This window comes from Lygodium microphyllum, chromosome 29 (genome assembly GCF_053477565.2).
Source record: "Lygodium microphyllum isolate KBCC chromosome 29, Lygodium_microphyllum_v1.1.10, whole genome shotgun sequence".
Classification (NCBI taxonomy): domain Eukaryota; kingdom Viridiplantae; phylum Streptophyta; class Polypodiopsida; order Schizaeales; family Lygodiaceae; genus Lygodium; species Lygodium microphyllum.
Genome location: NC_141163.1, coordinates 121,710,977 through 121,726,979, shown reverse-complemented (window position 1 = coordinate 121,726,979; position 16,003 = coordinate 121,710,977).

Genomic DNA, 16,003 nt, shown 5'->3' with positions numbered 1-16,003 from the left:
AAAGAAAAAAGGTAAGGGAAAAACTGGTTGTGAGGGCTATAACGTCAGATCACGGTTCCGAAGCAAAAAAAGCGCGTTCACATGGAAAACTGGCTAATTTGCGCAAAATACTTCAAAAATTAATAACTCAAAAACCGTGCACCGGAATAGGGGTAGGTAAAAAGGAAAAATGGTCAGTTCAGAGGGAGGAACAGGGCTATAAGGTGGGATTTGGACTGTGGTGAAGGTAGGATGCATTCACATGGCAGGACAACAAAATCAGAAAATGAAGGAAAACTACAAGAGAACAGTCCCAAGGGTAGGTGGAAAATGAACGAGTGGGTGGGAAGGGACCCCATTAGAGTAAAAGCGAGACATGGCATAAAGGCATTAGCAGGTTGAGGTATATGCAGAAGGGTATGCAATATAGACGTGCAGGGACGCGTCCCCACACTTAAGACCTTAACGGATAGGGTGAACCGAGCAACAGGGACCTAGGACCACGCCACAGACCATCCACTAACGTCCCCACACTTAAAACATGAACGTCACTGAGAAACAAAAGTGGTAGGGTTAGAAAAACTTGGCCCATTTTGTTGAGGATCACGGTTGATTGTCAATGGCACGTCCTGTATTGTTGTCGGCTGCTGGAGGTACCAAGGCATCTTCTCGGCACACGTCCTTCATGGCATGGACCACGTAGCAGCACCTAGGGAGGTAGTGGGTTGAAGGGATCGCATGAAATTTGTCGATGATGAGGGATACTACACTCCACTCACAATCACTCAAATGGAATGAAAGAACTGTCACTCGCCCCATAACTAATATCACTCGAGGAAGAATGATTGAAACCCATATCTTGTACCCGGTTTAGGAATCGACAAAGGGGAATGGTGCAGAGAGAGTATGCCAGGGTGCACAGTTGATGGTGCATTAGTGCGTCGAACCCGTTTGGCATAAGTGCAAGGAGGAAGGTAAGGGACCCTTACAGTGCAGTGTACAGAATAGGATGACGTGTCCTGTGATGACGGTAGAGACCCATCCCATGGGTGCATAGGGAAACAGGGAACATACCTGACTCCAAGTGTCGTAACATCCCTCAATCTCACCTCTCGGTAATTGATTGAAGAAACTCCAGTCACACTCAGCCCACCCTCTGTCTCACGCTCTGTTGATAGATACAGGAGGGCAACCATGTCCTGAAACCCATTGATGTAATCCTCACAGTCATGTGTGCAAAGGTTGTATGCCTTGTGTGCATTGGATGGTGCAACTGTGCATCCCGCCCTGTGCTGGCATACGGTGCGAGAAGGAAGGCCAAGGAGCCTTATGGTGCAGTGCATAGAAACAAATTGTGCTTTGTGCATTGAGAGGCCCATCCCGTGCATGCAACACTCCATTCACACTTCTCACCTCTCATTTGATTTGAAGGGAAAAGACTGGTCACTCGCCCCACCCTCTATCTCACGCTCTGTTGATAGTTACAAAGGGCAACCCATACTCACGTCCCCATCCGGTTAGGATGAAAGCTCATGTCACTCGATTGGTTGTCGATGAAGATCGCGTCGTCAGTGTTGTTGAAGAGGCATACCCAGGGAGGTAGCCATCAATCGAACATTGTGTTGGATAGGAACATGGCATCTACTTAGAGGACAGTTAGACGCTCTGCAGAAAGACCCAGGACACAGCGTACCAAGGGAGGCACCTTCGGAGCTGGATCCTGGGGATGTCAACTGATGAATCCACTTTCTGGACTATTGGGTGTTGCCACCTTTTCCACAGCCAGCTTCTCGCCCAAGGGTGTTTGCCACCTTTTCTTGGAACGAGGCCTTCTATGACAGGGAATTGCTTCCTTTTCTCCCATAACAGATTTGTTTTTTTTTTCTTTCTTGTTTTTTTTTTTGTTTTTTTCTTGTTCTCCTACTCCCGAGAGTGTTTCCACCTTTTCTCGAAGAATAGGTCGGCATGACAGGGGCCTAAGTCCTTTTCTCCCATGACCGATATGTATTTTTTTCTTTTCTTTTTCCTCTTTTTTTTTTTGTTTCTCTTCGAATTAAGCAAGGGAATGGTAGAAAGACCATGTATCAGAACCAACCTCGCCACTGTTGCTGGTGGAAAATAGAGGATAAGAGATCAAGGTTGGACGGTGGGGTTGAGGGGACAGAGGGTTGTGTCCACCTCATCAGGAGTGGCCGAAGAACGGCTATCAGAAGTAGCATCATAAGAAGTACAGTGCCGCGCCAACGAGGGAAAGGATCAGGCGACCATGATTGTCAAGATCTCCAAGGAAGAAAGTACTTCTTCAGGCGATATCCATTAATCAGGAAGGGATCATCAGAGGCATCAAAGGTCTGCACTTGGACAGAGCCATTAGGGTTGACGGCAAGTACCTTATATGGGCCCATCCACCGTTGTTGGAGCTTGCTAGGAAACTTGCTAAATCGTGAATCATAGGCTAGGACCAAATCACCTTCTTTGAACTCCTTGTGCTTGATGAAGCTGTCATGGTAAGCCTTGCATCGAGCTTGCGTGGCTTCCATGCACTGTAGAGCCATCCTGCGAATTTCGTCCAAACATTCCAGGTGCAAGAGACGGCGTTGCAGTGAATCATCGTCCCCCAAACTCTCTTTGATGGCCACTCTCAAAGAGGATAATTCCAGTTCAACAGGGAAAACAGCTTCTGTACCATACACCAGCTGGAAGGGTGTCTGTCCTGTTGCTGCTTTATGGGAGGTTCTGTACGCCCAGAGGGCCTCAGCTCTAAGGGACTGCCAAAATGGGTGATGATATTCTCGTACATGAACAGGGCCACGCTGTTACCATCGTCCCGCTTTAGGACTTTAGCTTCACACCACTTTGTAACATAATCTGTACATACCAGGATGTATCGGTTCTGCTTCCTTCTGGTGGGAGGATCGATCGGGCCTACGAAGTCGATGCCCCACTTTTCAAAAGGCTTCAAAGGAAGGATAGGTTGCAGTGGCATGGCACTTGTCTTCGTGGGTTTCCCCATTCTCTGACAAGCATCACATCTTTTACAGTAATCATAGGCATCCTTATGAAGGGTAGGCCACCAGTATCCTCTAGCAGAGCCTTCCTGGCTGTAGCTTCTCCTGCAAAGTGGCCTCCACATGGCTCATCATGGCAAGCCTTCAGAACAATCCCAATCTCATCTCCTGTAACACATCTTCTAAGCACTTCATCTTTGCCTTTCTTGTACAATGCACCGCCTAGCAGGGTGTAGGGGGCTGATTCTAACATGTGCTTCTTCCTTTCCCGACTAGAAATGCCAGGAGGATACTGTTGGGTTGCCAACAGATTGGCAATGTCTGTATACCAGGGGGTTATAGTTTCTACTAGGAATACAGAAGCATCAGGGAGGTCTGGATCATCTTGCTCCTCGTCTGTAGTTTGTGGGATAAGTGACAGATGATCAGCCAGAACATGGAAATGACCAAGTTTGGTAATTACCTCAAAGTCAAACTCCTGGAATAGAAGGAGTCATCTCATCATTCATCCTTTCACGTCTGCTTTGTTCATTAGGAAGGACAGGGCCTCATGATCCACGTAAAACTTAAAGTGGGTGGATAGGAGGTAGTGGCGGAACTTTTCTAAGGCAAACACCATTGCCAAGCACTCAAGATCTATCACTGTATAGTTCCGTTCTCGATCAGTGACTTTTCGGCTTGTATAATAGATCGGTTGATACAGCTTAGAGGAGCCCTTTTGGCAAAGGACAGCACCTAAGCCTTCAATAGATGGATCAATATGTACATGGAACTCTTTCGTCCAATCAGGAGGTTGAAGAATGGGTGCCTCAATCAGACACTGCTTCACAATGTTGAAGGCTTTGTCACATTCTTCCGTCCAAGTAAACTCTGCATCTTTCCTCAGAAGCTTGTGCAAGGAGGTTGCCTTTGTTGCAAAATGGGCTATGAACCTTCTGTAGTAACCCACATGGCCTAGGAATCCCCTCAACTGTTTGAGGTTGGTGGGTGCTGTCATAGCTGCGATCTTTTCGATCTTTGCAGGGTCTGTTGATATCCCTTATGCAGAGACAATGTGGCCCAACAGAACTCTAGAAGAGACCCCAAAGATGCATTTGTCGGGGTTGAGGGAAATCCCATACTCCCGGCATCGGTCAAAGCATTGTTCCAAGTGTCCCCAGTGTTCACGGATCAAACTATAGACACAGAAGTCATCCAAACATACCTCAATAAAGTCGTGCAGATGATTTTGGAATGCAGCCATCATGACTCACCGGAAGGTAGCAGGGGCATTGCAGAGTCCAAACGGCATCACTCGGTAAGCGTAGGTCCCCCATTCTGTGGTGAAGGTTGTTTTGGACTGGTCTTCTTCTGCGATTTGGACTTGGTTGTATCCACTGAATCCATCCAGAAGGGAATAAAGCTCATGTCCTGCCACTGTGTCCAATAGTTGGTCTGTGAAAGGGATCGAAAAGTGATCCTTCTTCGTTTTGGAATTGAGCTTTCGGAAATCAACACATATTCGCAATTTGCCATTCTTCTTGGGTACAACCACGATGGGTGAGACCCATTCACTATTTGCCACTGGATAGATGAACTCGGCTTCTAGAAGCTTTAGCAGCTCTGCTTTCACCAATGTGGAATAATTCGGGTTCATTCGCCTCTGTCGTTGCCGTACTGGCTTGGCATCAGGCTCCAAGTCAATATGATGCTGACATATTGTGGGATCAATCCCCTCTAGGTCTTTGTAGGACCACGCAAACACGTCCAAATTGTCTTTCAACAAGTTGTACAAGGTTGACAACTCCTCTTCTGGTAGGCTGCTACCCACCTTCAAGTGGCGTTCAGTGCCATCCGCATCCACAAAGGTTAATTGCCTTTCACCTTCTATTTCACGGATGAAGGTTCCGCGGACTGCTTTTGGGTACAGATCTGACTCCTTCAAGGGAGTGGTGTCCTCTTTTGATGTCCCACTAGATCCAACTTCTTCTATTGGTGGAGACTTAGGGTGCTCCTTGAGATGTTGGAATGGGATTAGAGCCGTTTCAGGTTTGGTTTCACGATTAATTACCTCTTGGCGTGAAGACTCATCTTTTGATGACACATCCAGGAATGTCACATAACAGGGACCCTCTGATTTCTGTTGGGTTTCTGGGATTAGTGCTTGTTGGCACGGTGCATCATCATCATCTTTTTTTGGCAAGGATGGGTTAGGACGGCATAAGCCACTGCTGAAAGACGGCTTATTCTTCTTAATCCATTTCTTATAAAGATTTTGCATATGAGAAGATCCATTTACCAGACCAAATGGTACCATCGCCATTCTGTCCCATAGCATGAGCTCGTCTGCTTTTGATGCTTTTGGAACTTCTTCTTCAAATGTATCCTCTGCAAGTGGGATAGATTATTCTGGCTCACTTTCATAACCTTCTTCGTCCATATCATATCCATCCTCTTCTGTCTCTGCTTCTGTCTCTGTCTCTGTAGGAGCTCTGTAAGAGAAGAACAGGTTCTTTGTTTCCTCTTCTGCCTCTGCTATGGCCATGTAATAGGGAGAGTAGTACATCCATGCTTCTATCTCACTGTCAGAAGTGATTTCGGAAATCGTTCCTGGTTCAGGCAGAAAGTATTCACCCATTGATAATGGCTTTGCATCTTTTGGAAGTCGGCTTATAGTATCCACTGTTAAGGAACGTGCCACTATTTTCTTGGGAAGGATATGTTTGACAGCATCTTCATTTGTTGATGTTCCATCTGTAGCCTCATTAGGGGAGTCAGAAGATAATTCCAAGGAGGTGGATCCATGTCCTTTTTGAGAACCATACAGTTTCAGCACCACTTTGTTGGGTCCTCCACCCAAGGTCAAGGTTCCTTTGAACCAATCCGTCCTTGCTCTGGCTTCAAAAAGCCATGGTCTGCCCAGTAACAGAGGGTAGGATGTACCATAAGAGTTTGGCTTCACCACCAGATAGGTTAGCCAATAATCTTTTCCAGCCACTGTAGTCTTCACATATGGGAGAATGCCTAAAGGCTTAATTCTGCTCTGATCCGCCAATTTGATGAGCCATTGGGTTGGTTGCACACCTTGTAGGCCTAGATCCTTCATTGTCACATTCATCATAATGTTCACTGATGAAACACCATCAATCAGTGCATTTGCAATGAAGCAGCCTTCAATCCACACGCCAGTCTCTGGGGTACCCGGATCTAGGAAGGTGTTAGCTACGTCCACTTCTTTTACAGGCTCTGAAGCTTTGTTGGACTTTGTTGCTGTTGAGGGAGCAATCCTTAAGCCACGTCTTCTTGTCGGTATACTTTTGAACCTTTTTCGACAACTGGGAGACAACATCAATAATTGTCGAAATGTGAGGTTTGGTCTAAAGGTATCTAGATCTCTGACTAGATCGTATGCCTTAATAGGATCTACTGGCTTCTCTAACCGGTTAGGGAATGGGGCAACACCCATTTTCATTTTCCTTGTTTCTTCCAACAGGGGCATCATGGGACCTTCGTATGCCACTTGTGGCACTTCCTCCTCTTCTATCTCCTGGACCTCTGGTCCTGTCTCTGGAACTGTCTCTGTAACTCTCTGTGGCACTGTAGTGCTCTATACGGCACTGTCAGGCTCTGTTCTGTTCTGTTCTTCTAGTGGAAGATCGAACTTCACTGTTCTGGCAGGAGGATTATTTTCTTTCTGGATAGGTGGTTCCTTCTTCTTTGCATGCGTGATGGCAACAACTTCCAATTCCACTAAATTGGAGGTAGGCTCTTGGGCCTTGGCCGGACTATCAGTAGCACTGTTTTTCACTGGGGCTGGGCTTGGACAGTCTTTTGCAGTGTGGCCTTCTCCTTTGCATCGACTGCATAAGGGCTTGTAATCCATTGAACTTTTGGGATTTGGACAATTTGGTGAGATGTGTCCTTTTTCTCCGCATCTGTAACACTCCACTTCTGATCTTTGACCACCGCCAGACCGTCTTCCTCTGTAACTTTGGGATGGAAATCTTCTGGGTCTGAAATTAGGACCAAACTCTCTAGGCTTGGGTCCAATATCTTGTGTTGTTATTTTGGATTCCAGCAAGTTGAATCTTATGTCTTCTTCCTTTCTTCTCATATCATGCATCTCCTTCAGAGAGCAAATGTCCTCTGTATGGTTCTTCTGTAAACAGTAGGAACAGAAGGCTCCAGGGATGATTGGTTTTCATGTACATTTAGTGGCTAAATGGCCTGCTTGATGACACTTACCACACCAAGTATTTGACCGCATCACATCTCTTCCTGCTCCTGCAACGTTGGATATGCTAGCGGTATTCACTTTTAGTATTTGTAGCTGCTCTGTAATCACATCCATCAACTCCTTTTTAATATTTGCAACTGAGTTGGATAAGTAATCCTTCAAGCTTTCTCCTCCTGAGGTACTGGCAGGAGAGTTTTGAGGAGTCTCTGTAATCACTGCATAAACAGGTTGGGCTGGTGTAGAGGGATCTCTGTTCTAATTCTGATTCAGAGCTCCTGTTTGAACTGTTGGCTGTTGGCTCTAGTTGGTAGGGTTCCACTGTTGCTGTTGATTTGGCATTGGGGAAATTGGTTGGGACCATTGTTGTTGTGGTTGAACCATCATTGGAGGCATTGATTGTGGCCACTGTGGATTTGGTGTACTGTACTGTGATACTGAGGGCATCTGTGGGTAAGGGTAGGGAACAGTCCCTAGGACTGCATTTGGTGGGTACATCATTCCTCTCATCAGAGGAGGTAGGACTCCTCTTCCTGGATTCATCGCCAATCTAGCTTCCACTTCATCGTATAATCTTGCACCTTCTATTGCAGCTTGCAATGTGGCTGGTCTTTGTAGCTCCACAAACTTACGGACTTCTGGTTGTAATCCTCTGAGAAACCCTCCTTCTGAATGCCATCATCTAGATTATGGTTAGTCCATCTCTTCAGGATGGATTCCATTTGTGAGACATAAGCTTCTACTCTTTCTCCAGAGGACTGACTTAAATTCATAAATTCCTCTTGCATCCGCTCTTCAAAACCTTCACACCTGAATTTAGTGAGGAAGGCCAACTTCAGCTTGTCCCATGTGCCAAAAGTTCTTGCTGCTTGTCTCTCATACCATTGAAATGCCGCACCCTTGAAAGTGGCAGGGAATATTGCTAGCCAATGCTCAGGGGTTCTAGCATTGTTAGCCACACATGCTACCATAAACTTTGCTACATGAAGATCAGGGTCTTCATTGTACTCTCCCTTAAAAACTGGCAATGGAACTACATTCGCTAGCCTGTCATCAATATTTTGAGGACGGATCTGGCTTGGAAGTGGACCTCCAGTAGGAGGAGGAAGGGCTTGATGTGCTATTGGGACTTCTGTAAAGAGTTCCGCAAGGGCGTCAAAGGCGGCTTCTGCTGCGAGCTCGTTCTCAGCTTTGATTTTTGCTTTCTCTCTTCTCACGTACCTCTGGACTCGTTCTAACGCTTGCCTCTTTATTGCGTCATTCATCAGGGGGTTGGCTCCACTATGTTGTTAGTGCTCCACAGAGGGTTAACATAAGGCTTCAGTCTCTAGAGGACTCTCTTGCCAACATTTCTTCTATCTCTTCCTTTTCAACGTCTCTGAATTCTGCTTTCATGCCACTGTACAGAGGAAGGTATTCGGTTTTGAAGGTGTCAAAATGCATACGTCTGAGCATTGTGGTGGTGTCATCATCATAGTAATGCCAGCTTCTGACGGTTTCAACAGTGTATGTTGTAAAGAACACTCTGTCTACCAACTTCTAGTGGGTTGCTAATTGAACAAACAGAAGATTATTAGTGCACCAAGCATCCCACGTATCTTGCTGTTGAGCATCCACGAACAAATTCCAACTCTTTTCCTTCTTGTCTTTGTGAACCTCCACAGACCAAGACTCCTGAAGCTTCTTCACAATCTCCCACTTGATGATGTTTGGAAACTTCTCAATGAATGCCAAATCTTCCATGGATGGTCATTCTCTCTGTTTTTGCTCTTCAGTTTGTCCCCAAACAGTTTGCCACCAAGATGCAAGTTTCTGCTGCTTCAACAGGAAGAGGAAACTGTCCACCACATAGAGCATGCATCATGACGGTGATGTGTTTCCGCCATTGTGGGATGAACTTCTTGTGGAAAGTGGCTCTGATTATGAGAAATTCCAACCCTTCAATGGAAGAAGGAACTTTATAAACATCCATTGAATTCTTCTCTTCTTGGCAATGCCATTTCCTTCATTTTCAGCCTCTTCTAGTGCTTGTTGATGGCAAGTTTCCCCGGCTGTGCACCAAAAACATGGAGCCCCAAGAGGAACACCAAGGAAAAGGGAATTCTCTTGCAAGAAAATCTATCTTGTAACATCAACAAGCTTGTTTATTATATTTTATATAATCACAATGAAGAAAATAACACCAGGCACAACAAATCTTCATGCAGCATCATGTAGATCTCCCACGGTTTTGATAGAATCAACCATATTCTTCAATGTCTTCACAAAATCCATCAATATAACAAAGAAAGAAAAGGAATACACCATCTTTGAATGGAAATACATCACATAGTATTCATCTTCAATATCTTCATAGTCTTCTCTCTCAATCTCTCATATACAATCACTCTGTTTTAGTAGAATTGGCTATCTCTGACTCTCTCTCTCTCTCTCTCTCTCCATCAATAATACATCATATCCTCACTACAATCTCTCAAAAATCACTCTCAATAAATGAACACATAAAGAAGTTGAAATGTCAAGAATTTTACATAGAAACATAAGTGCATGTGTATTGAAATGAAGTATATAGGACTCACTTCATTTAAGTTTAAAGGAAAAATAGTACGGATTAGTTCGGTGTTGTTTCTAAGCAATGAAGTAATACATTAGAAAGAAAATATTGAAAGAATATTTTGCACACGACACGTTGGCTTGTTTGTGGTTAATTTATTTAAGCACTATATGGCATTACACCTTACATTTGCATTCTTATAAATGGTATCAATAAAGAGGAAGTCTCCTGGATGCATTACAATTGGTTGCTAGAACTATTGACTAATTATGAGAGTGTGAGAATCTTTGAATTGTAGGAGAGTACGAATTTCTTTGGGGAGGACTGATTAAGTGAGAAAACAAAAATATCTCCTAAAGCATGTAACTTGAAAAGAGAGTGGACAATATTACGAATGTGTTTTATATTTGAGACAACAGCCCCTAGGGCTAGTCCTAGGGGTGTAGGAGAGCCATAAGAGACACAACGATCACTTGGGGGTTGCTTGATATGTGTATGCAATGAGGTATTAGTCACTTGTATGTGTGGTATACTCCCTCTTTTGGAGTTGGGATGGAAAAATTTGTTGGAATACAAATCAATACAAATGTATGAATCATTTGGAGTAGTGTATAGCCTCTAGATGCTCCTAGCTGTGAGGCCATGAGGATGGTTTGGTGAGCATAGGAGGCCAAATGGAGAACGACCCTATTGGTCATAGAAAAAACGATGATATACATATAAGCATGGATTCATATTGTATCCATCGAACACCCCCAAAACACAATAGAAGAATACAACTAGTTTAGCATGAGTGACCAATTGTTACCATATTGACATTATTCTTCTCATGTAACCTCCACTTCCAAGCATGAGAGTCTCAATATTCTTCAGACTCCTTTGTCTTTCATGTGACCTGAGGGTTTTTTCCTTCTATCTGGTTGCACATAGTTGGGTTCTGAGACTCCTTACTTTTCCACGGCTCTCCTCTAGTTGTTCCTCATTGTATCTATTTCTTGGCGTAACCATTGGTTCTCCATGTTCAAAATGCTAGAATGACCTATTAGATTTTGAGTATATACTAGAAGCCCTTGATACCCATATCCAACCAACCTCAATTAATGAGGAACATAAAGAGAATGGAGGGATACTTCTTGTCGTAGGATCCATAGGATACAACCTGCCATTAGGTCATAAATCAATGTTTTTTCTACCCTCTAATCTCATTGCTTCTAACACACTCAGTGTGTGACTAGAGACGTCTTATTTCTTTTGCAAATAGGTGCATACTCATCATCTAGATTAATATGGAGATGGTATGGATACTTATGGTTATCCATGCTTAAAATCGAGTTACCAAGAGGTGATTAAGATTGTAATGGAAGTGGTTTTGAGGGACAAGAGGTGATCCAAGCTTGCAATGGAAGTGGTTTATAGCCCCTTGAAACAAAAATTTGAAAATGAAGAGGGAATACTTTGAGATAGTCAAGGAAGTGACAAGGCATTGAAGGTGACAAGTGCATGCGATGCCTTTGAGGTTTATCTCATCAATGAATGATAGATGACGAAAGTACTAAGTTACAAAATGGCCAACATTCCTCAAGATTGTAAAGTTTTTTCCAATAATATTTTCTATAAGGAATTATTTTTCAAATATTTTTTCAAATAAATTACATCACACTTTCTCTCTCCTCAATTTCTTGCAGGGGCAAAAGGTGACCTCAAATGTCCCCTATTGTCTCACTTTCCTTGACGGAGTATTTTAGTTATTTAATTTATGTTTGGCATGCAAAGATAGCTTCCTCAATAAGACTTTTAAGTCAATGGATTTATTCATGTTATTTATATCACAACACTCAAATAGGATAAAACAATCATTTACCAATTAATTTCAAATAGATCCTTTATTCATCTTCTTATTGTGCCAATTGCAGCAAGTACAAGCATGAAGCTATACACCTTGATGCTTGCCATACCAACAATCCTATTAGTCAAAAGGCATTATTAGATACTCTAAGAGCTATTTTTTAGGGTAGTCCTAGTGACCCTATTCTATTAGCCTATTAGCAGGTAGCTATTTCTAAGAATCCTTGTTAGTTGTGAGGCTATTAGGGAAGCTTGACAAATAAAAGAGGAAAAAAACAACGAATATATCTGAAATATATAAGATACGGAGGTGTATAAAAGGGGTTCTGACCCCTAAAATAAGAAAATAAAGAAAGAAAAATTCTAAGAGTAGATGATCATTGCCTTGCGAAGGCCTGGTAGGTTCTTGGGGACAAGTCTGATGCCTTGTTTTCTTAGGGGTGACAGTTGGCCAAAAACTAAATAAGGATGATTGGAGCAAAAGTAAAAGTGAGAGAAAGAAAAAAGGATTTGCATTGCGAGAGCTTGGAAGGTTCTTGGGTACTGAGATAGGACTTGAGGAAAATGTCCTATTCTCCATGGGTCATAATACGCTCAACTCCCTCCTTTTTATATACTCGAGTATAAAGTGTTGAAGGAAAAAGAATATGGTAAAATGAAAAAATATACAACTTTTTATAAACCATGCTATAGGAGTCCTCACCTAGTGGGAGTTCCTGGTCTAGTTGTCCTAGGTCATATAGGTAGGTTAGACCACTACATAGGATGACTTCTTTGATAGATATTTTTATCTAGTCAATGCTGGAGCAATAGGTTAGAGACTAGCTCAGACTATGCTTGGCTAATCCGTAGTGGATTTAATGCCTTGATTTTGTTAGGGGATACAATGAGAGCTGTGTTTGTGCTGTGTGTATTTTTATTTGAAACTTGATGGTCTATATGGTCCATCTTTGTGTAGATCAATTTGTGGGTTTGACAGATTGAGTTGCCCTATCCCATGGTTGCCAATCAGAGCTGAATTTTAGTCGCATTTGAAGCACAAAAGTGGCTTGAGAGCTGTAAAAGATGTATTTTTAGAGAAAAATAAAACAATCACGCATCAAAGAGCTAGAGTTTTCCTAGATGCATTTCAACGTAAAAAATCTAATGCAAGTGTTTGTTTGTCGATTGGAGTCCGCTTGACTCCCTATTTAATGGCCGCAAGGTTTGGTGTTATGAAGTAGCTACCTGATCCGAAAGCCAAAAAGCAAGTGATGAAGGCCAAGGTAATTGATTTCAATGCTAGGAAGTAGTCTGTCCAGTTGAATCACGAATCTGAGATCATTTGTCCCTCCATCTGATCTGGCACCAGTTGCGAGATAGTGTGAACGTATAGGAGTGAATTGGTTTTTTTTTTTCAAATTAGAGCTTAAGCTTGATTAAAAGAATCTTATGAAGAATGAAACATCATGAATGGGTGGGCACCATTTTTTTGGTAACCTCTCAATCTATTAAAAATTTGATTTTGGTGACTATTGGAATCATCTCTCTCCTCCTCCTAGGGCTGATGTAACGTGCCCGCTTGTCGATTGTCCAGGTACGTTTTTAGCAGTCCATAAGCAACACCACTCCACACTCCCATGGAATGTTACGAGGTTTGTCGCCTAGCGTTTCTCGAGTTTGCCTCGCAACAGAATGTTCGTAGTTGAACCCACTAGGATCGACCTAAAACTTGGTGTGGGAGCCTTCGCTCAACTGCCAAGACCCACGGGCCGCTTATTGTTTCAAGTGTTCCAAGCCGAGCACTAATGGCTACCTCTCACATAGCCGATGCGCCATCCATATCTACGGGTGTATTGAGCTTGCCTCCATGCCATTTGAGTTACCTCCTCTCCCACGCACTCTGGTAGCTCCACGATCCAAGTGCAAGCTTCAAGCAAGCTCCTCACTCCTCGCTCCATCACCACGAGCAAAAGAAGAGAAGAGAAGAGAAGAGAAGAAGAGATGAGAAGATGGAGAGCTTCTCCATCCCACGGTCCCTCGCCCTCACACACTTACTCCCTCACACTCCCACACTCCCTCTCTCAAGCACAAGCTCAAGCAAGCAAGAATAAGAAGAAGAAGGAGAAGAAGAGATCCACTTTTTGCCACACACAAGAATGAGCTTCTCATTCACTTTTCAACTTTATATACAAAACCCTAAATTCCTTTTGGGCGGTCATCCCCTTTTCCCATTTTTTACATGGCCGGTCGTAGCCTAGGCCCTTTTTCCCATTGTCCTTCTATCTTCCTACCTTTCTTTCCATCACCCATCTACATTTACAATTTGCATGGGTGAGAGCTCGGCGCTCCTTGAATTAAACCATGATGTGCTTGTGCTCTTTTTCAAAAGTTTTGACTTGTGCTTTTCCTTATGTGCCTTGGTCTTCCGTTTCTCTTTGCCTTGGCCTTTGTCTTTGTCTTCTGTTTTAGCTTTCCGGATTTTCCACCGCCTAGCACTCTTTTACAAGATTTCAGGGTGAGCCTTGGTATTTTAAAATGTACCTTTCCCCTTTTGCAGTTGCCTTGGACTTTTTAAGGTTGCCCTTGCGCTTTTGGCCTTTTCTCCTCTTCTTTCTTCAGTCGAGCTACCTTTTTTCCGCCTTTTCCCTGCGTCTTTTTTATTTTCTTTTGCTTTCTTTGTGTTGGGGTTAACACTTGGATCCCTAGTGGTCAAGGTCTCTTGACAGCATTGTAATGTCGGGGTCTTGGACATCCTACTTACGCAGAGATACCCAAGTCAAAGCAGATCCATGCTGCACTTGTTTCAAAGAGAATGGGAAATGAGAGGGATGTGCCACTTGACCTCTCTACCTGCATGGCATAGTCCCATTCCGGTCCCCCAAAATGGCATGAATCAGGTTTCCAACTTAACACTTTCTAAGGGTTGGACGTTGGTAAAACCTTGTGAGAAGCCTCCCAGTTCTCTGGGTCCACCCTACGTAGGATGACCCATCGTGGAGGTTCCGCCCACCCGCTTCCCTTAGTAGGCATTCTCTTTAGTTATTTAATTAGGTCCTATCACATTTAAGTGTAACATTTAAAATCATCTTTCTTAATTAAGCCCTTTAGGAAATAGGGTTCATTTGCATAATTTATAGCACAGACTTGAAACAGTGCAAGTAGTCCTTTTGACAACCAAGTTCAACCAAGCTCCTTAACTTATCTTTAAGTTAATCTTTGTCTCCTGCCCATATAGGAGAAATTATATATCCCTTTTTCCCTGCAGAAGTACCTAGTCCAAATCACATGGCACCACAATTCCATCCTTTATCTAGAATAAGATCTTCCACCACCACAGAAGTTGGGGCCACGGACGTCCTCAACTCTGTTCCAAACTTGGCAAGGGGTATCTAGAGCTCCACCTGTCCCACAAGCAGCTTAGAAGTAAAACACCATTTCCGTGAGTGGACCTTTAGCCCATGAATCGAGCGGCCCTTCTCGGGTTAATCTGCGCGGTGTGATCTTGGAGATGACCCACCCATGCAAAATATTCTTTCCTTAATTAAATCATTTAGGAATCAAGCACAAACAAGGCATTTACCCCTAATATCATCTTTCAGAAAACATTCCTTCATTCCCATGGCAACTTGTCATCACACACCCACTTGGAATAATCATTCAAACCACAATCCAACAATCAATTGAATGCAAAAGCATTTAGGGTGCTATTCAATCAACCAACAGAAACAATGGTATTCTTTTCTAAACATTACAAGAACAATTGTGATAACATTTCCATTGCACATTTGCTCTCCCCCTTGGGATCAAAGAGCAATACTATGCACAAATTTAGCTTGACTTTATCTTCCTTTCTCCTAAGGAAAAGAATGCGAGATAAATTTGTGATGATGCAAGACTATCTTCCAATGTAAAATAATCCCTAAATTATCGTGCAAGTTGTAATCAATGGCAGCACAAGGTAAACTCTTTAACCATTATTTAATGCAAAACCTTCATAGGATGGATGCAAGACTTTAATGCAAGATCAATTCGTGTACCATCGATGTATGTTTCATATAATCTTTACCATGCATGTACTTTCTATGTGCATAACCCTTAAGGTAACCTTGTGAACCCTAAACAATATTGTCCTAAGTAGAGACTAATCAAAGACTTATCAATGCTTAATACTATAGAATCTTATATGCTGCTAATGCTATGCATGGATTTGTTTCATAGCAACTAGTCCCAATTTTACTTCTCTTGATACAAGCACTTTGCAAACTCCTTCTTTCGAATATTTGGGATGAACTTTTCCTTTCAATTGACCCATTCTTGTGCGAGATAGTATGGGTCCAATGCATCTCATGCGAAAATCAAAGTAAGTAGCCAACAACTTAGAATTGTATTATTTACATCTGCTACCGTAGTTGTATTGGTGGT